Below are 20,062 nucleotides of genomic sequence, written 5' to 3'. Positions count from 1 at the left end.
CAATACATACTACCACATTCACCCCTTGTCAAAAATGAACCCGGCGGGGTGATGCTTCGTATGGTGGTAAGGGTTTACAGTACTGGTCCTGGGAGGAGAGAACAGTTACATGGTAGTACAGTACTGGACAGTATCGTCCTGTTACAACTATTTATAGAGGGTATAGGAAAAACAAATGTTCATTGAACAGTCCAGATTTGTTTTACATCGACGCCACGAGTCGGTCGGGCGGTCTGGTCGTCCGTGTCGATCGCCTCGGCCCCGGCGGTGGTGGTGGTGCTTGTACCAGCGTTGTCGCCTCCGGGAGCCGCACGGTTTCAGCTGTCGGTGCAAAGGGGAGGGGGACTGATCCTCCTGGGAAGGGGGCGGTCGCGGGGTGCGGCGGTGGCAGGAAGGGGGGGCGGTTGGGTTGATGGTGCCGGGGGGGTGTGCGTGGTGCCGGCGGGCGCCAGATCCCGCATGGAGACCGTGTCCTGTCGGCCGTCGGGGTACTCCACGTAGGCGTACTGGGGGTTTGCGTGGAGGAGGTGAACCCTTTCGACCAACGGGTCCGCCTTATGTGCCCGTACGTGCTTTCGGAGCAGGATGGGTCCTGGGGCCACCAGCCAGGTCGGCAGCGACGTTCCAGAGGAGGACCTCCTAGGGAAGACAAGGAGACGCTCGTGAGGCGTTTGATTAGTGCTCGTACATAATAACGACCGGATGGAATGGAGAGCGTCCGGGAGGACCTCCTGCCACCGTGAAACTGGGAGATCCCTGGACCGTAGGGCCAGTAGGACGGCCTTCCAGACCGTGCCGTTCTCCCTTTCTACTTGCCCGTTCCCCCGGGGGTTGTAGCTGGTCGTCCTGCTTGAAGCTATACCCTTGCTGAGCAGGAACTGGCGCAGCTCGTCATTCATGAAAGAGGACCCCCTGTCGCTGTGGATGTATGCTGGGTAACCGAACAGTGTGAATATGCTGTTCAGGGCTTTAATGACTGTGGCCGCGGTCATGTCGGAGCAGGGAATGGCAAAAGGGAAGCGGGAGTATTCGTCCACTACATTAAGGAAATACGCGTTGCGGTCGGTGGAGGGGAGGGGCCCTTTGAAATCGAGACTGAGGCGTTCAAAGGGACGGGAAGCCTTAATCAGGTGCGCTCCATCTGGCCTGAAAAAATGCGGTTTGCATTCTGCGCAGATGTGGCAGTCTCTTGTGACTGTACGAACCTCCTCTAAGGAGTATGGGAGATTGCGGGACTTGATGAAGTGGTAAAACCGAGTGACCTCCGGGTGGCAGAGGTCCTCGTGGAGGGCTTGGAGGCGGTCAATTTGTGCGTTGGCACATGTCCCGTGGGATAGGGCATCAGACGGCTCGTTCAGCTTTCCGGGCCGGTACAAGATCTCATAGTTGAAGGTGGAGAGTTCGATCCTCCACCGCAAGATCTTGTCGTTCTTGATCTTGCCCCGCTGTGCATTATCGAACATGAAGGCTACCGACCGTTGGTCAGTGAGGAGAGTGAATCTCCTGCCGGCCAGGTAATGCCTCCAATGTCGCACAGCTTCCACTATGGCTTGGGCTTCCTTTTCCACTGAGGAGTGGCGGATTTCTGAGGCGTGGAGGGTTCGGGAGAAGAAGGCCACGGGTCTGCCCGCTTGGTTAAGGGTAGCCGCTAGAGCTACGTCAGAGGCGTCGCTCTCGACCTGGAAGGGGAGGGACTCGTCGATGGCGCGCATCGTGGCCTTTGCGATGTCCGCTTTGATGCGGCTGAAAGCCTGGCAAGCCTCTGTCGACAGCGGGAAAGTCGTGGTCTGTATTAGGGGGCAGGCCTTGTCTGCGTACTGGGGGACCCACTGGGCGTAGTATGAAAAGAACCCCAGGCAGCGTTTCAGGGCTTTTGGGCAGTGCGGGAGGGGAAATTCCATGAGTGCGCGCATACGTTCGGGGTCGGGGCCTATTATCCCATTGCGCACTATGTAGCCCAGAATGGCTAGCCGATCGGTGCTAAAAACGCACTTGTCCTCGTTGTACGTGAGGTTCAAGGCTTTGGCGGTCTGGAGGAACTTTTGGAGGTTGGCGTCGTGGTCCTGCTGATCGTGGCCGCAGATGGTTACATTGTCGAGGTACGGGAACGTGGCCCGTAACCCATGTTGATCAACCATTCGGTCCATTTCCCGTTGGAAGACCGAGACGCCGTTTGTGACGCCAAAAGGGACCCTTAGGAAGTGGTATAATCGCCCGTCTGCCTCGAAGGCTGTGTACCTGCGGTCACTTGGGCGGATGGGGAGCTGATGGTAGGCGGACTTGAGGTCCACGGTGGAGAAGACTTTATACTGGGCAATCCGATTGACCATGTCGGATATGCGGGGGAGAGGGTACGCGTCTAGTTGTGTGTACCTGTTGATGGTCTGGCTATAGTCAATGACCATCCTTTGTTTCTCCCCTGTCTTCACTACTACCACCTGCGCTCTCCAGGGACTATTGCTGGCCTGGATTATGCCCTCCTTTAGTAGCCGCTGGACTTCGGAGCGAATGAAGGTCCGGTCCTGGGCGCTGTACCGTCTGCTCCTAGTGGCGACGGGTTTGCAATCCGGGGTGAGGTTCGCAAACAAGGACGGGGGTTGCACCTTGAGGGTGGCGAGGCCGCAGATAGTGAGTGGGGGTATGGGGCCGCCGAATTTAAACGTAAGGCTCTGTAGGTTACATTGGAAGTCTAAGCCCAGCAAGGTGGGGACACAGAGTTGGGGAAGGACGTTAAGTTTGTAGTTTTTGAATTCCCTCCCCTGTACCGTTAGGGTAACTATGCAGAATCCCTGGATCTGTACGGAGTGGGATCCTGCAGCTAGGCAAATCTTTTGTGCGCTGGGGAAGGTAGTTAAGGAACAGCGTCTTACCGTGTCGGGATGTATAAAACTTTCGGTGCTCCCGGAGTTGACTAGGCATGGCGTCTCGTGGCCGTTAATTAGGACCGTTGTCGTCGTCGTCTGGAGAGTCCTGGGCCGAGCCTGATCGAGTGTAACCGAAGCGAGCCGTGGTTGTAATAGTGGGGTGGGGTCCGTTGTTGCCGTCCAAGATGGCGTCGGGGATGGACAAAATGGCCACCCCCATACCTCGCCCGTAGCTGAGGGGTCACAAGATGGCGTCGGGGGTGGACAAAATGGCCGCCCCATGCGTCGTACAGGTCGGGGGCGGTCCAAGATGGCGGGGCCCCTCCTCCCCTCGTGGTGGTCGGGACCCAAAATGGCGGCGTCTGCGGGTCGCACATTGAGTGCTGGGGGGGTCTGGGGTGCGCTAGGACCGCGCGGAGTTCCTGCATTGCGAGCGCCCGGGCCGCGGGCGCTAGGACCGCGCGGAGTTCCTTGGCTGCGAGCGCCAGGGCCGCGGGCGCTAGGACCGCACGGAGCTCCCTCTCCGGGGACAGCGGTGGTCGGGGCCAAGGCCGGCGGGTCAGTACTGCGAGCGCTGGGACCGTGAGGAGGTCCCTCGCCGGGGACGGAGATCGGGGTCCAGGTAAGTTGTATTGCCGGCGGGTCAGGCGTGGGGCGCGGGACGGGGGTGAGGGCCCAGGTCGGCGGCGCTGGCGGGTCAGGCATGGGGCGCGGGACGGGGGTGAGGGCCCAGGTCGGCGGCGCTGGCGGGTCAGGCGTGGGGCGCGGGACGGGGGTGAGGGCCCAGGTCGGCGGCGCTGGCGGGTCAGGCGTGGGGCGCGGGACGGGGGTGAGGGCCCAGGTCGGCGGCGCTGGCGGGTCAGGCGTGGGGCGCGGGACGGGGGTGAGGGCCCAGGTCGGCGGCGCCGGCGGGTCAGTCGTGGGCCGCGAGCGCTGGCACCGCGCGGAGCTCCCTCGCCGGGGACAGCGGTGGTCGGGGCCCAGGCCGGCGGGTCAGGCGTGGGGCGCGGGACGGGGGTGAGGGCCCAGGTCGGCGGCTCCGGCGGGTCAGTCGTGGGGCGCGGGACGGGCGTGAGGGCCCAGGTCGGCGGCGCCGGCGGGTCAGGCGTGGGGCCGCGAGCGCTGGCATCGCGCGGAGCTCCCTCGCCGGGGACAGCGATGGTCGGGGTCAAGGTAGGTGGCGCCGGCGGGTCAGGCGTGGGGCGCGGGACGGGGGTGAGGGTGGCGTTAGGGATGCGAAAAACCCCCTCCTCTCCGTGGAGAGTGTTGGCCGGCACCCAAATCGGGAGCGCCAGCGGCGGGTCGTACATGGGCTGCGGGGAGGGGGGTTGGGGAGCGTAGGCGGCGTGCAGGGCTCCCAGATCTCCCGGGGCCGCGGTGATCGGGACCCAAAATGGCGGCGCCTGCGGGTCGCACATGGCGTGCTGGGGGGGTTGGGAGGCATAGACTGCCTGTAGGGCTCCCTGTTCTCCCGGGACGGCGGCGGCCACGCGGGATCGGCACACCACCGCATACTGGCCCTTTTTCCCGCAGCTTTTGCAGATGGCTGCGCGGGCCGGACAGCGTTGTCGGGGGTGCTTCGCCTGGCCGCAGAAATAACAGCGGGCGCCCCCGGTGCGACTCGGCGTTTGGACTGCGCAAGCCTGTGGGGTGTCCGGGGGGGGGGGGGTAGGGGGTTTGCCGCGGCGGGTACGTACGGGGCCCAATGGCCTGCCGCGCGGTCGGGGCCGTAGGCGCGGGTATTACGCGCGGCTACGTCCAGCGAGGCTGCCAGGGCCCGTGCCTCTGAGAGTCCTAGTGACTCTTTTTCTAGAAGTCTTTGGCGGATTTGGGAGGATTGCATACCTGCAACAAAAGCATCGCGCATTAACATGTCCATGTGTTCGTTTGCGTTCACCGACGGGCAGCTGCAGGCTCGTCCCAAAATCAGCAGCACGGCGTAGAACTCGTCCATCGATTCTCCGGGAGCTTGCCGTCTTGTCGCGAGCTGGTAGCGAGCGTAGATTTGGTTAACTGGGCGAACATAGAGACTTCTCAGTGCTGTGAAGGCCGTCTGGAAATCGCGGGTGTCTTCAATGAGGGTGAAAATCTCCGTGCTCACCCTCGAGTGCAGGACCTGCAGTTTTTGTTCGTCTGAGACGCGGCCTGTGGTCGATGTGATGTAGGCCTCAAAGCAAGTCTGCCAGTGTTTGAAGGCTGCTGCCGCATTCACTGCGTGGGGGCAGATCCTCAGGCATTCTGGAATGATCCTGAGCTCCATAGTCCTTTTTAGGCACGCTTAATAAATTGTGGCGCACAAAGACTCCGTGAGACAAATAGAGTGAAGTCGATGAGGCTTTATTTAGCGTGTCTGTTCCCCAGCAGCCCGATAGTAAACTGGCCTGCGGGGGAAGGCACCGGCTTCTTATACTTCGCCTTCAGGGCGGAGTATGAGGTCAACGGCCAACCAGGACCCGGGATCTGTCAGCCAATGATATTAGGGCTTCCAGTCCCACATGACCCCCAATACATACTACCACACACTCTCAAAGTCAGCAGGAGAAATCAACAATACTGATGTTTAATCAAAACAATTGAAATCTGTTCTACACATGCAAATGTGTTTTGCAGGTTGGTGCTGTGGCTCAGATGGTTAAAGCGCCTGTCTTATAAACAGGAGATTCTGAGTTCTAATCTCAACTGTACCTTTACCTGTTCAGATGAAAGCATGTAGCCTGTGAAAAATCCTCCTCATCTAATGGTGATCACAGAAAATGTTGACAACATTTCTGAGGTACTGACCTTCAAGATTGTTTTCCTTTGCTTTATGTCAAACTTCCATATCTCCCATTATTCACGCAACTTCCATTTTCCTCATCTACTCCATTGCATGTAACCTCGCTTCAGCTCTGAATAAGGATCACACGGATTTGAAACATTAACTCTGTGTCTGGCTCCACAGACATCCTCAAATTTTATGAGCTTTAATCCAATCATTTTTAGTTTCTCATGCAGATTCACAACATGTGCAGTATTTTCCTTTGAATGCACGACAGGATTGACCTCAGGAAATCCAGTAGGAACATTTTGAATGTCTGTCAGCGATGTCTGTGAGCAAAGATTGAACGATTAAATGATTTACTCTGATGAAGAGTGACCCAGCCTCGAAGGGTTAGCTCGGTTCTCTCTTCACAGATGCTGCCAGACCCACTGAGATTTTCCATCATTTCCTATTTTAATTCAGATTTCACATCCGCAGTAATTTGCTTTTTTATTGGACGATATATGTTGCTGCATGTCAGCAAGAACGATTCGGGCGGGATAAATTATTGGGCGTTTTCCATGAAGATGAGGCGTTGACAGATCTATTTACACCCTGAAACTTTGCGATTTGCATAATTTGCTACTTTACTAGATGAGCTTACTTGCGTTCACTCTCTGCCACAACAAACAACAGATGACACCCTTTATTCCCTCTCTCAAAATACAATCTGTATCTCTGCAGCTTCCCACTGATATCTCAGCGAACTAAACGTAATCTTCAATGTCTTGAAGTCCCAGTGCATGTCCCTGGGTAACAACAGTTGTCACATCACAGGTCATTGGTAAAATGCGAGTCCAAGTTGAAGAATTTGAGAAAGAAAGCCAAAGGGAGGCTGCCGGTCTGCTTGCGAGGGAAATGAGCTGGAGAGTCTGAATGACCAGTGAAGGAAATTCAAAAGATACAATATGAGACTTTGAAGTGAACTATGAGAATGTTTTTATATTGGGCCCTGGTACCTCAGTCGGAAGAGCGTCAGACTTTTAATCTGAGGGTCCAGGGTTCAAGTCCCTCTCAGGGTTTTGATTTTGGCTCAAGGCGTTTGCTTCCCAATGAACGGTAGGAATTAAAAATAAAGAATGCAGGATGCTTTATGGAAAGTGGAAGAACCGTGACAACGTCGTGTTTGCCAAATTGCAACAGCCGTCCAGAATTTTCAAGAATTCTTGCTAGATTTTCAGTGAATGTATAAACTCTCTCCTGGTCTTGTCCTGCATTATACCACTGTAGTTTTCTGGCCATGTTTAATCACTTCCCAATTCGCAAAATATTTCCTGTTTGTATGCTCCTTTCCTGCAGAACTTCTTTTAAATTAATAACTTTCAGAAATAACTGCAATTTTTCAGTTTCAAAAGCCCAGTGCCGATGAATATTTTAGTTTGCACACTCAAAGTCAGCAGGAGATATCAACAATACAAAATTTAATCAAAACAATTGAAATCTGTTCTACACTTGCAAAGTTGACTTGCAGATTGGTGCTGTGGCTTAGATGGTTAAAGCGCCTGTCTTGTAAACAGGAGATCCTGAGTTCAAATCTCAGCAGTACCTTTATACATTCAGGTCAAAGCATGTATCCTGTGAAGAATGCTCCTTGTTTAATGGTGAACACTGATAATGTTGACAACATTTCTATGGTACTGACCTTCAAGATTGTTTTCGCTTGTTTTATGTCAAACTTGATTCAAATTTCCATAATCTCCCGTTTTTCATGCAACTTCCATTTTCCTCATCTACTCCATTGCATGTAACCTCGCTTCAGCTCTGAATAAGGATCACACGGATTTGAAACATTAACTTTGTGTCTGGCTCCACAGACATCCTCAAATTTTATGAGCTTTAATCCAATCATTTTTAGTTTCTCATGCAGATTCACAACATGTGCAGTATTTTCCTTTGAATGCACGACAGGATTGACCTCAGGAAATTCAGTAGGAACATTTTGAATGTCTGTCAGCGATGTCTGTGAGCAAAGATTGAATGATTGAATGATTTACTCTGATGAAGAGTGACCCAGCCTCGAAACGTGAGCTCGGTTCTCTCTTCACAGATGCTGCCAGACCCACTGAGATTTTCCATCATTTCCTGTTTTTTTTCAGATTTCACATCCGCAGTAATTTGCCTTTTTATTGGACGATATATGTTGCTGCATGTCAGCAAGAACGATTTGGGCGGGATAAAGGATGGGGCGTTTTCCATGAAGATGTGGCATTTGCAGATCTATTTACACCCTGAAAATTTGCGATTTGCATAATTTGTTACTTTACTAGATGAGCTTACTTGCGTTCACTCTCTGCCATAACAAACAACAGATGACACCCTTTATTCCCTCTCTTAAAATACAATCTGTATCTCTGCAGCTTCCCACTGATATCTCAGCGAACTAAACGTAATCTTCAATGTCTTGAAGTCCCAGTGCATGTCCCTGGGTAACAACAGTTGTCACATCACAGGTCATTGGTTAAAATGCGAGTCCAAGTTGAAGAATTTGAGAAAGAAAGCCGAAGGGAGGCTTCCGGTCTGCTTGCGAGGGAAATGAGCTGGAGAGGCTGAATGACCAGTGAAGGAAATTCAAATGATACAATATGAGACTTTGAAGTGAGCTATGAGAACATTTTTATAATGGGCCCTGGTAGCTCAGTCGGTCGAGCATCAGACTTTTAATCTGAGGGTCCAGGGTTAAAGTCCCTGTCAGGGATTTGATTTTGGCTCAAGGCGTTTGCTTCCCAATGAACGGTAGGAAATAAAAATAAAGAATTTAGTGGAAAGTGGAAGAACCGTGACAATGTCGTGTTTGCCAAATTGCAACAGCCGTCCAGAATTTTCAAGAATTTTTGCTAGATTTTCAGTGAATGTATAAACTCTCTCCTGGTCTTGTCCTGCATTGTACCACTGTAGTTTTCTGGTCATGTTTAATCACTTCCCAATTCGCAAAATACTTCCTGTTTGTATACTTCTTTCCTGCAGAACTGCTTTTAAATTAATAACTTTCAGAATAACTGCAATTTTTCAGTTTCAAAAGCCCAGTGCCGATGAATATTTTAATTTGCACTCTCAAAGTCAGCAGGAGAAATCAACAATACTGATGTTTAATCAAAACAATTGAAATCTGTTCTACACTTGCAAAGCTGTTGTGCAGATTGGTGCTGTGGCTTAGATGGTTAAAGTGCCTGTCTTGTAAACAGGAGATCCTGAGTTCAAATCTCAGCAGTACCTATATATGTTCAGGTCAAAGCATGTAGACTGTGAAGCATGTTTAATGGTGAACACAGAAAATGTTGACAACATTTCGGTGGTACTGACCTTCAAGATTGCTTTCCCTTGATTTATGTCAAACTTGATTCAAACTTCCATCTCTCCCATTTTTCACGCAACTTCCATTTTCCTCATCTACTCCATTGCATGTAACCTCGCTTCAGCTCTGAATAAGGATCACACGGATTTGAAACATTAACTTTGTCTTTGGCTCCACAGACATCCTCAAATTTTATGAGCTTTAATCCAATCATTTTTAGTTTCTCATGCAGATTCACAACATGTGCAGTATTTTCCTTTGAATGCACGACAGGATTGACCTCAGGAAATCCAGTAGGAACATTTTGAATGTCTGTCAGCGATGTCTGTGAGCAAAGATTGAATGATTAAATGATTTACTCTGATGAAGAGTGACCCAGCCTCGAAACGTGAGCACGGTTCTCTCTTCACAGATGCTGCCAGACCCACTGAGATTTTCCATCATTTCCTGTTTTTTTTCAGATTTCACATCCGCAGTAATTTGCCTTTTTATTGGACGATATATGTTGCTGCATGTCAGCAAGAACGATTTGGGCGGTATAAAGAATGGGGCGTTTTCCATGAAGATGTGGCTTTGACAGATCTATTTACACCCTGAAACTTTGCGATTTGCATAATTTGTTACTTTTCTAGATGAGCTTACTTGCGTTCACTCGCTGCCACAACAAACATCAGATGACACGCTTTATTCCCTCTCTGAAAATACAATCTGTATCTCTGTAGCTTCCCACTGATATCTCAGCGAACTAAACGTAATCTTCAATGTCTTGAAGTCCCAGTGCATGTCCCTGGGTAACAACAGTTGTCACATCACAGGTCATTGGTAAAATGCGAGTCCAAGTTGAAGAATTTGAGAAAGAAAGCCGAAGGGAGGCTGCCGGTCTGCTTGCGAGGGAAATGAGCTGGAGAGGCTGAATTACCAGTGAAGGAAATTCAAAAGATACAATATGAGACTTTGAAGTGAGCTATGAGAACATTTTTGTGATGGGCCCTGATAGCTCAGTCGAGAGAACATCAGGCTTTTAATCTGAGTGTCAAGGGTTCAAGTCCCTGCCAACGTTTGATTTTAGCTCAAGGCGTTTGCTTCCCAATGAACGGTCGGAAATAAAAATAAAGAATGCAGGATGCTTTATGGAAAGTGGAAGAACCGTGACAACGTCGTGTTTGCCAAATTGCAACAGCCGTCCAGAATTTTCAAGAATTTTTGCTAGATTTTCAGTGAATGTATAAACTCTCTCCTGGTCTTGTCCTGCATTATACCACTGTAGTTTTCTGGTCATGTTTAATCACTTCCCAATTCGCAAAATATTTCCTGTTTGTATACTTCTTTCCTGCAGAACTGCTTTTAAATTAACAACTTTCAGAATCACTGCAATTTTTACAGTTTCAAAAGCCCAGTGCCGATGAATATTTTAATTTGCACTCTCAAAGTCAGCAGGAGAAATCAACAATACTGATGTTTAATCAAAAGAATTGAAATCTGTTCTACACTTGCAAAGCTGTCTTGCAGATTGGTGCTGTGGCTTAGATGGTTAAAGCGCCTGTTTTGTAAACAGGAGATCCTGAGTTCAAATCTCAGCAGTACCTTTATAAATTCAGGTCAAAGCATGTAGCCTGTGAAGCATGTTTAATGGTGAACACAGATAATGTTGGCAACATTTCTGTGGTACTGACCTTCAAGATTGTTTTCGCTTGTTTTATGTCAAACTTGATTCAAATTTCCATAATCTCCCGTTTTTCATGCAACTTCCATTTTCCTCATCTACTCCATTGCATGTAACCTCGCTTCAGCTCTGAATAAGGATCACACGGATTTGAAACATTAACTTTGTGTCTGGCTCCACAGACATCCTCAAATTTAATGAGCTTTAATCCAATCATTTTTAGTTTCTCATGCAGATTCACAACATGTGCAGTATTTTCCTTTGAATGCACGTCAGGATTGACCTCAGGAAATTCAGTCGGAACATTTTGAATGTCTGTCAGCGATGTCTGTGAGCAAAGATTGAATGATTGAATGATTTACTCTGATGAAGAGTGACCCAGCCTCGAAACGTGAGCTCGGTTCTCTCTTCACAGATGCTGCCAGACCCACTGAGATTTTCCATCATTTCCTGTTTTTTTTCAGATTTCACATCCGCAGTAATTTGCCTTTTTATTGGACGATATATGTTGCTGCATGTCAGCAAGAACGATTTGGGCGGGATAAAGGATGGGGCGTTTTCCATGAAGATGTGGCATTTGCAGATCTATTTACACCCTGAAAATTTGCGATTTGCATAATTTGTTACTTTACTAGATGAGCTTACTTGCGTTCACTCTCTGCCATAACAAACAACAGATGACACCCTTTATTCCCTCTATCAAAATACAATCTGTATCTCTGCAGCTTCCCACTGATATCTCAGCGAACTAAACGTAATCTTCAATGTCTTGAAGTCCCAGTGCATGTCCCTGGGTAACAACAGTTGTCACATCACAGGTCATTGGTTAAAATGCAAGTCCAAGTTGAAGAATTTGAGAAAGAAAGCCGAAGGGAGGCTGCCGGTCTGCTTGCGAGGGAAATGAGCTGGAGAGGCTGAATGACCAGTGATGGAAATTCAAAAGATACAATATGAGACTTTGAAGTGAGCTATGAGAAAACTTTTATAATGGGCCCTGGTAGCTCAGTCGGTCGAGCATCAGACTTTTAATTTGAGGGTTCAGGGTTCAAGTCCCTGTCAGGGTTTTGATTTTGGCTCAAGGCGTTTGCTTCCCAATGAACGGTAGGAAATAAAAATAAAGAATGCAGGATGCTTTATGGAAAGTGGAAGAACCGTGACAACGTCGTGTTTGCCAAATTGCAACAGCCGTCCAGAATTTTCAAGAATTTTTGCTAGATTTTCAGTGAATGTATAAACTCTCTCCTGGTCTTGTCCTGCATTATACCACTGTAGTTTTCTGGTCATGTTTAATCACTTCCCAATTCGCAAAATATTTCCTGTTTGTATACTTCTTTCCTGCAGAACTGCTTTTAAATTAATAACTTTCAGAATAACTGCAATTTTTCAGTTTCAAAAGCCCAGTGCCGATGAATATTTTAATTTGCACTCTCAAAGTCAGCAGGAGAAATCAACAATACTGATGTTTAATCAAAACAACTGAAATCTGTTCTACACTTGCAAAGCTGTTGTGCAGATTGGTGCTGTGGCTTAGATGGTTAAAGTGCCTGTCTTGTAAACAGGAGATACTGAGTTCAAATCTCAGCAGTACCTGTATACATTCAGGTCAAAGCATGTAGCCTGTGAAGAATGTTTAATGGTGAACACAGATAATGTTGACAACATTTCTGTGGTACTGACCTTCACGATTGTTTTCGCTTGTTTTATGTCAAACTTGATTCAAACTTCCATATCTCCCATTTTTCACGCAACTTCCATTTTCCTCATCTACTCGATTGCATCTAACCTCGCTTCAGCTCTGAATAAGGATCACACGGATTTGAAACATTAACTTCGTCTTTGGCTCCACAGACATCCTCAAATTTTATGAGCTTTAATCCAATCATTTTTAGTTTCTCACGCAGATTCACAACATGTGCAGTATTTTCCTTTGAATGCACGACAGGATTGACCTCAGGAAATTCAGTAGGAACATTTTGAATGTCTGTCAGCGATGTCTGTGAGCAAAGATTGAATGATTGAATGATTTACTCTGATGAAGAGTGACCCAGCCTCGAAACATGAGCTCGGTTCTCTCTGCACAGATGCTGCCAGACCCACTGAGATTTTCCATCATTTCCTGTTTTTTTTCAGATTCCACATCCGCAGTAATTTGCCTTTTTATTGGACGATATATGTTGCTGCATGTCAGCAAGAACGATTTGGGCGGTATAAAGGATGGGGCGTTTTCCATGAAGATGTGGCGTTGACAGATCTATTTACACCCTGAAACTTTGCGATTTGCATAATTTGTTACTATTCTAGATGAGCTTACTTGCGGTCACTCGCTGCCACAACAAACAACAGATGACACGCTTTATTCCCTCTCTGAAAATACAATCTGTATCTCTGTAGCTTCCCACTGATATCTCAGAGAACTAAACGTAATCTTCAATGTCTTGAAGTCCCAGTGCATGTCCCTGGGTAACAACAGTTGTCACATCACAGGTCATTGGTAAAATGCGAGTCCAAGTTGAAGAATTTGAGAAAGAAAGCCGAAGGGAGGCTGCCGGTCTGCTTGCGAGGGAAATGAGCTGGAGAGGCTGAATGACCGGTGAAGGAAATTCAAATGATACAATATGAGACTTTGAAGTGAGCTATGAGAACCTCTTTGTGATGGGCCCTGATAGCTCAGTCGAGAGAACATCAGGCTTTTAATCTGAGTGTCAAGGGTTCAAGTCCCTGTCAACGTTTGATTTTAGCTCAAGGCGTTTGCTTCCCAATGAACGGTCGGAAATAAAAATAAAGAATGCAGGATGCTTTATGGAAAGTTGAAGAACCGTGACAACGTCGTGTTTGCCAAATTGCAACAGCCGTCCAGAATTTTCAAGAATTTTTGCTAGATTTTCAGTGAATGTATAAACTCTCTCCTGGTCTTGTCCTGCATTATACCACTGTAGTTTTCTGGCCATGTTTAATCACTTCCCAATTCGCAAAATATTTCCTGTTTGTATACTTCTTTCCTGCAGAACTGCTTTTAAATTAACAACTTTCAGAATCACTGCAATTTTTACAGTTTCAAAAGCCCAGTGCCGATGAATATTTTATTTTGCACTCTCAAAGTCAGCAGGAGAAATCAACAATACTGATGTTTAATCAAAAGAATTGAAATCTGTTCTACACTTGCAAAGCTGTCTTGCAGATTGGTGCTGTGGCTTAGATGGTTAAATAGCCTGTCTTGTAAACAAGAGATCTTAGGTTCAAATCTCAGCAGTACCTTTATACATTCAGGTCAAAGCATGGAGCCTGTGAAGCATGTTTAATGGTGAACACAGATAATGTTGACAACATTTCTGTGGTACTGACCTTCAAGATTGTTTTCGCTTGTTTTATGTCAAACTTGATTCAAATTTCCATAATCTTCCGTTTTTCATGCAACTTCCATTTTCCTCATCTACTCCATTGCATGTAACCTCGCTTCAGCTCTGAATAAGGATCACACGGATTTGAAACATTAACTTTGTGTCTGGCTCCACAGACATCCTCAAATTTTATGAGCTTTAATCCAATCATTTTTAGTTTCTCATGCAGATTCACAACATGTGCAGTATTTTCCTTTGAATGCACGACAGGATTGACCTCAGGAAATTCAGTAGGAACATTTTGAATGTCTGTCAGCGATGTCTGTGAGCAAAGATTGAATGATTGAATGATTTACTCTGATGAAGTGTGACCCAGCCTCGAAACGTGAGCTCGGTTCTCTCTTCACAGATGCTGCCAGACCCACTGAGATTTTCCATCATTTCCTGTTTTTTTTCAGATTCCACATCCGCAGTAATTTGCCTTTTTATTGGACGATATATGTTGCTGCATGTCAGCAAGAACGATTTGGGCGGTATAAAGGATGGGGCGTTTTCCATGAAGATGTGGCGTTGACAGATCTATTTACACCCTGAAACTTTGCGATTTGCATAATTTGTTACTTTTCTAGATGAGCTTACTTGCGTTCACTCGCTGCCACAACAAACAACAGATGACACGCTTTATTCCCTCTCTGAAAATACAATCTGTATCTCTGTAGCTTCCCACTGATATCTCAGCGAACTAAACGTAATCTTCAATGTCTTGAAGTCCCAGTGCATGTCCCTGGGTAACAACAGTTGTCACATCACAGGTCATTGGTAAAATGCGAGTCCAAGTTGAAGAATTTGAGAAAGAAAGCCGAAGGGAGGCTGCCGGTCTGCTTGCGAGGGAAATGAGCTGGAGAGGCTGAATGACCGGTGAAGGAAATTCAAATGATACAATATGAGACTTTGAAGTGAGCTATGAGAACGTTTTTGTGATGGGCCCTGATAGCTCAGTCGAGAGAACATCAGGCTTTTAATCTGAGTGTCAAGGGTTCAAGTCCCTGTCAACGTTTGATTTTAGCTCAAGGCGTTTGCTTCCCAATGAACGGTCGGAAATAAAAATAAAGAATGCAGGATGCTTTATGGAAAGTGGAAGAACCGTGACAACGTCGTGTTTGCCAAATTGCAACAGCCGTCCAGAATTTTCAAGAATTTTTGCTAGATTTTCAGTGAATGTATAAACTCTCTCCTGGTCTTGTCCTGCATTATACCACTGTAGTTTTCTGGCCATGTTTAATCACTTCCCAATTCGCAAAATATTTCCTGTTTGTATACTTCTTTCCTGCAGAACTGCTTTTAAATTAACAACTTTCAGAATCACTGCAATTTTTACAGTTTCAAAAGCCCAGTGCCGATGAATATTTTATTTTGCACTCTCAAAGTCAGCAGGAGAAATCAACAATACTGATGTTTAATCAAAAGAATTGAAATCTGTTCTACACTTGCAAAACTGTCTTGCAGATTGGTGCTGTGGCTTAGATGGTTAAATAGCCTGTCTTGTAAACAGGAGATCATGAGTTCAAATCTCAGCAGTACCTTTGTACATTCAGGTCAAAGCATGGAGCCTGTGAAGCATGTTTAATGGTGAACACAGATAATGTTGACAACATTTCTATGGTACTGACCTTCAAGATTGTTTTCGCTTGTTTTATGTCAAACTTGATTCAAATTTCCATAATCTCCCGTTTTTCATGCAACTTCCATTTTCCTCATCTACTCCATTGCATGTAACCTCGCTTCAGCTCTGAATAAGGATCACACGGATTTGAAACATTAACTTTGTGTCTGGCTACACAGACATCCTCAAATTTTATGAGCTTTAAACCAATCATTTTTATTTTCTCATGCAGATTCACAACATGTGCAGTATTTTCCTTTGAATGCACGACAGGATTGACCTCAGGAGATTCAGTAGGAACATTTTGAATGTCTGTCAGCGATGTCTGTGAGCAAAGATTGAATGATTGAATGATTTACTCTGATGAAGAGTGACCCAGCCTCGAAACGTGAGCTCGGTTCTCTCTTCACAGATGCTGCCAGACCCACTGAGATTTTCCATCATTTCCTGTTTTTTTTCTGATTTCACATCCGCAGTAATTTGCCTTTTTATTGGACGATATATGTTGCTGCATGTCAGCAAGAACGATTTGGGCGGTATAAAGGATGGGGCGTTTTCCATGAAGATGTGGCGTTGACAGATCTATTTACACCCTGAAACTTTGCGATTTGCATAATTTGTTACTTTTCTAGATGAGCTTACTTGCGTTCACTCGCTGCCACAACAAACAACAGATGACATGCTTTATTCCCTCTCTGAAAATACAATCTGTATCTCTGTAGCTTCCCACTGATATCTCAGCGAACTAAACGTAATCTTCAATGTCTTGAAGTCCCAGTGCATGTCCCTGCGTAACAACAGTTGTCACATCACAGGTCATTGGTAAATGCGAGTCCAAGTTGAAGAATTTGAGAAAGAAAGCCGAAGGGAGGCTGCCGGTCTGCTTGCGAGGGAAATGAGCTGGAGAGGCTGAATTACCAGTGAAGGAAATTCAAATGATACAATATGAGACTTTGAAGTGAGCGATGAGAACATTTTTGTGATGGGCCCTGATAGCTCAGTCGAGAGAACATCAGGCTTTTAATCTGAGTGTAAAGGGTTCAAGTCCCTATCAACGTTTGATTTTAGCTCAAGGCGTTTGCTTCCCAATGAACGGTCGGAAATAAAAATAAAGAATGCAGGATGCTTTATGGAAAGTGGAAGAACCGTGACAACGTCGTGTTTGCCAAATTGCAACAGCCGTCCAGAATTTTCAAGAATTTTTGCTAGATTTTCAGTGAATGTATAAACTCTCTCCTGGTCTTGTCCTGCATTATACCACTGTAGTTTTCTGGTCATGTTTAATCACTTCCCAATTCACAAAATATTTCCTGTTTGTATACTTCTTTCCTGCAGAACTGCTTTTAAATTAATAACTTTCAGAATAACTGCAATTTTTCAGTTTCAAAAGCCCAGTGCCGATGAATATTTTATTTTGCACTCTCAAAGTCAGCAGGAGAAATCAACAATACTGATGTTTAATCAAAAGAATTGAAATCTGTTCTACACTTGCAAAGCTGTCTTACAGATTGGTGCTGTGGCTGTCTTGTAAACAGGAGATCCTGAGTTCAAATCTCAGCAGTACCTTTATACATTCAGGTCAAAGCATGTAGCCTGTGAAGCATGTATAATGGTGAACACAGATAATGTTGACAACATTTCTGTGGTACTGACCTTCAAGATTGTTTTCGCTTGTTTTATGTCAAACTTGATTCAAATTTCCATAATCTTCCGTTTTTCATGCAACTTCCATTTTCCTCATCTACTCCATTGCATGTAACCTCGCTTCAGCTCTGAATAAGGATCACACGGATTTGAAACATTAACTTTGTGTCTGGCTCCACAGACATCCTCAAATTTTATGAGCTTTAATCCAATCATTTTTAGTTTCTCATGCAGATTCACAACATGTGCAGTATTTTCCTTTGAATGCACGACAGGATTGACCTCAGGAAATTCAGTAGGAACATTTTGAATGTCTGTCAGCGATGTCTGTGAGCAAAGATTGAATGATTGAATGATTTACTCTGATGAAGAGTGACCCAGCCTCGAAACGTGAGCTCGGTTCTCTCTTCACAGATGCTGCCAGACCCACTGAGATTTTCCATCATTTCCTGTTTTTTTTCAGATTCCACATCCGCAGTAATTTGCCTTTTTATTGGACGATATATGTTGCTGCATGTCAGCAAGAACGATTTGGGCGGTATAAAGGATGGGGCGTTTTCCATGAAGATGTGGCGTTGACAGATCTATTTACACCCTGAAACTTTGCGATTTGCATAATTTGTTACTTTTCTAGATGAGCTTACTTGCGGTCACTCGCTGCCACAACAAACAACAGATGACACGCTTTATTCCCTCTCTGAAAATACAATCTGTATCTCTGTAGCTTCCCACTGATATCTCAGCGAACTAAGCGTAATCTTCAATGTCTTGAAGTCCCAGTGCATGTCCCTGGGTAACAACAGTTGTCACATCACAGGTCATTGGTAAAATGCGAGTCCAAGTTGAAGAATTTGAGAAAGAAAGCCGAAGGGAGGCTGCCGGTCTGCTTGCGAGGGAAATGAGCTGGAGAGGCTGAATGACCGGTGAAGGAAATTCAAATGATACAATATGAGACTTTGAAGTGAGCTATGAGAACTTTTTTGTGATGGGCGCTGATAGCTCAGTCGAGAGAACATCAGGCTTTTAATCTGAGTGTCAAGGGTTCAAGTCCCTGTCAACGTTTGATTTTAGCTCAAGGCGTTTGCTTCCCAATGAACGGTCGGAAATAAAAATAAAGAATGCAGGATGCTTTATGGAAAGTGGAAGAACCGTGACAACGTCGTGTTTGCCAAATTGCAACAGCCGTCCAGAATTTTCAAGAATTTTTGCTGGATTTTCAGTGAATGTATAAACTCTCTCCTGGTCTTGTCCTGCATTATACCACTGTAGTTTTCTGGCCATGTTTAATCACTTCCCAATTCGCAAAATATTTCCTGTTTGTATACTTCTTTCCTGCAGAACTGCTTTTAAATTAACAACTTTCAGAATCACTGCAATTTTTACAGTTTCAAAAGCCCAGTGCCGATGAATATTTTATTTTGCACTCTCAAAGTCAGCAGGAGAAATCAACAATACTGATGTTTAATCAAAAGAATTGAAATCTGTTCTACACTTGCAAAGCTGTCTTGCAGATTGGTGCTGTGGCTTAGATGGTTAAATAGCCTGTCTTGTAAACAGGAGATCTTAAGTTCAAATCTCAGCAGTACCTTTGTACATTCAGGTCAAAGCATGTAGCCTGTGAAGCATGTTTAATGGTGAACACAGATAATGTTGACAACATTTCTATGGTACTGACCTTCAAGATTGTTTTCGCTTGTTTTATGTCAAACTTGATTCAAATTTCCATAATCTCCCGTTTTTCATGCAACTTCCATTTTCCTCATCTACTCCATTGCATGTAACCTCGCTTCAGCTCTGAATAAGGATCACACGGATTTGAAACATTAACTTTGTGTCTGGCTACACAGACATCCTCAAATTTTATGAGCTTTAAACCAATCATTTTTAGTTTCTCATGCAGATTCACAACATGTGCAGTATTTTCCTTTGAATGCACGACAGGATTGACCTCAGGAAATTCAGTAGGAACATTTTGAATGTCTGTCAGCGATGTCTGTGAGCAAAGATTGAATGATTGAATGATTTACTCTGATGAAGAGTGACCCAGCCTCGAAACGTGAGCTCGGTTCTCTCTTCACAGATGCTGCCAGACCCACTGAGATTTTCCATCATTTCCTGTTTTTTTTCTGATTTCACATCCGCAGTAATTTGCCTTTTTATTGGACGATATATGTTGCTGCATGTCAGCAAGAACGATTTGGGCGGTATAAAGGATGGGGCGTTTTCCATGAAGATGTGGCGTTGACAGATCTATTTACACCCTGAAACTTTGCGATTTGCATAATTTGTTACTTTTCTAGATGAGCTTACTTGCGTTCACTCGCTGCCACAACAAACAACAGATGACATGCTTTATTCCCTCTCTGAAAATACAATCTGTATCTCTGTAGCTTCCCACTGATATCTCAGCGAACTAAACGTAATCTTCAATGTCTTGAAGTCCCAGTGCATGTCCCTGGGTAACAACAGTTGTCACATCACAGGTCATTGGTAAAATTCGAGTCCAAGTTGAAGAATTTGAGAAAGAAAGCCGAAGGGAGGCTGCCGGTCTGCTTGCGAGGGAAATGAGCTGGAGAGGCTGAATTACCAGTGAAGGAAATTCAAATGATACAATATGAGACTTTGAAGTGAGCGATGAGAACATTTTTGTGATGGGCCCTGATAGCTCAGTCGAGAGAACATCAGGCTTTTAATCTGAGTGTCAAGGGTTCAAGTCCCTGTCAACGTTTGATTTTACCTCAAGGCGTTTGCTTCCCAATGAACGGTCGGAAATAAAAATAAAGAATGCAGGATGCTTT

General features: G+C 45.9%; 5 non-coding genes across 5 annotated transcripts; all 5 read left to right on the top strand.

Annotated features, from left to right (window-relative positions):
• Nucleotides 1-7,138: 7,138 nt before the first annotated feature.
• On the top strand, nt 7,139-7,212 carry trnat-ugu (transfer RNA threonine (anticodon UGU)). Its single transcript has one exon. It is a non-coding gene; the product is annotated as a tRNA-Thr (tRNA).
• Nucleotides 7,213-8,803: 1,591 nt separating this feature from the next.
• trnat-ugu (transfer RNA threonine (anticodon UGU)) lies at nt 8,804-8,877 on the top strand. The gene has a single exon. It is a non-coding gene; the product is annotated as a tRNA-Thr (tRNA).
• A 1,591-nt stretch (nt 8,878-10,468) lies between these two features.
• trnat-ugu (transfer RNA threonine (anticodon UGU)) lies at nt 10,469-10,542 on the top strand. The gene has a single exon. It is a non-coding gene; the product is annotated as a tRNA-Thr (tRNA).
• A 1,068-nt stretch (nt 10,543-11,610) lies between these two features.
• trnak-uuu (transfer RNA lysine (anticodon UUU)) lies at nt 11,611-11,683 on the top strand. The gene has a single exon. It is a non-coding gene; the product is annotated as a tRNA-Lys (tRNA).
• Nucleotides 11,684-12,135: 452 nt separating this feature from the next.
• On the top strand, nt 12,136-12,209 carry trnat-ugu (transfer RNA threonine (anticodon UGU)). The gene has a single exon. It is a non-coding gene; the product is annotated as a tRNA-Thr (tRNA).
• The last annotated feature ends 7,853 nt before the right edge of the window (nt 12,210-20,062 follow it).

The sequence above is a fragment of the Scyliorhinus torazame genome, chromosome 4 (assembly GCF_047496885.1).
Source record: "Scyliorhinus torazame isolate Kashiwa2021f chromosome 4, sScyTor2.1, whole genome shotgun sequence".
In the NCBI taxonomy this organism is placed as follows: Eukaryota; Metazoa; Chordata; class Chondrichthyes; order Carcharhiniformes; family Scyliorhinidae; genus Scyliorhinus; species Scyliorhinus torazame.
This window is presented reverse-complemented; position numbering and strand designations above follow the sequence as displayed.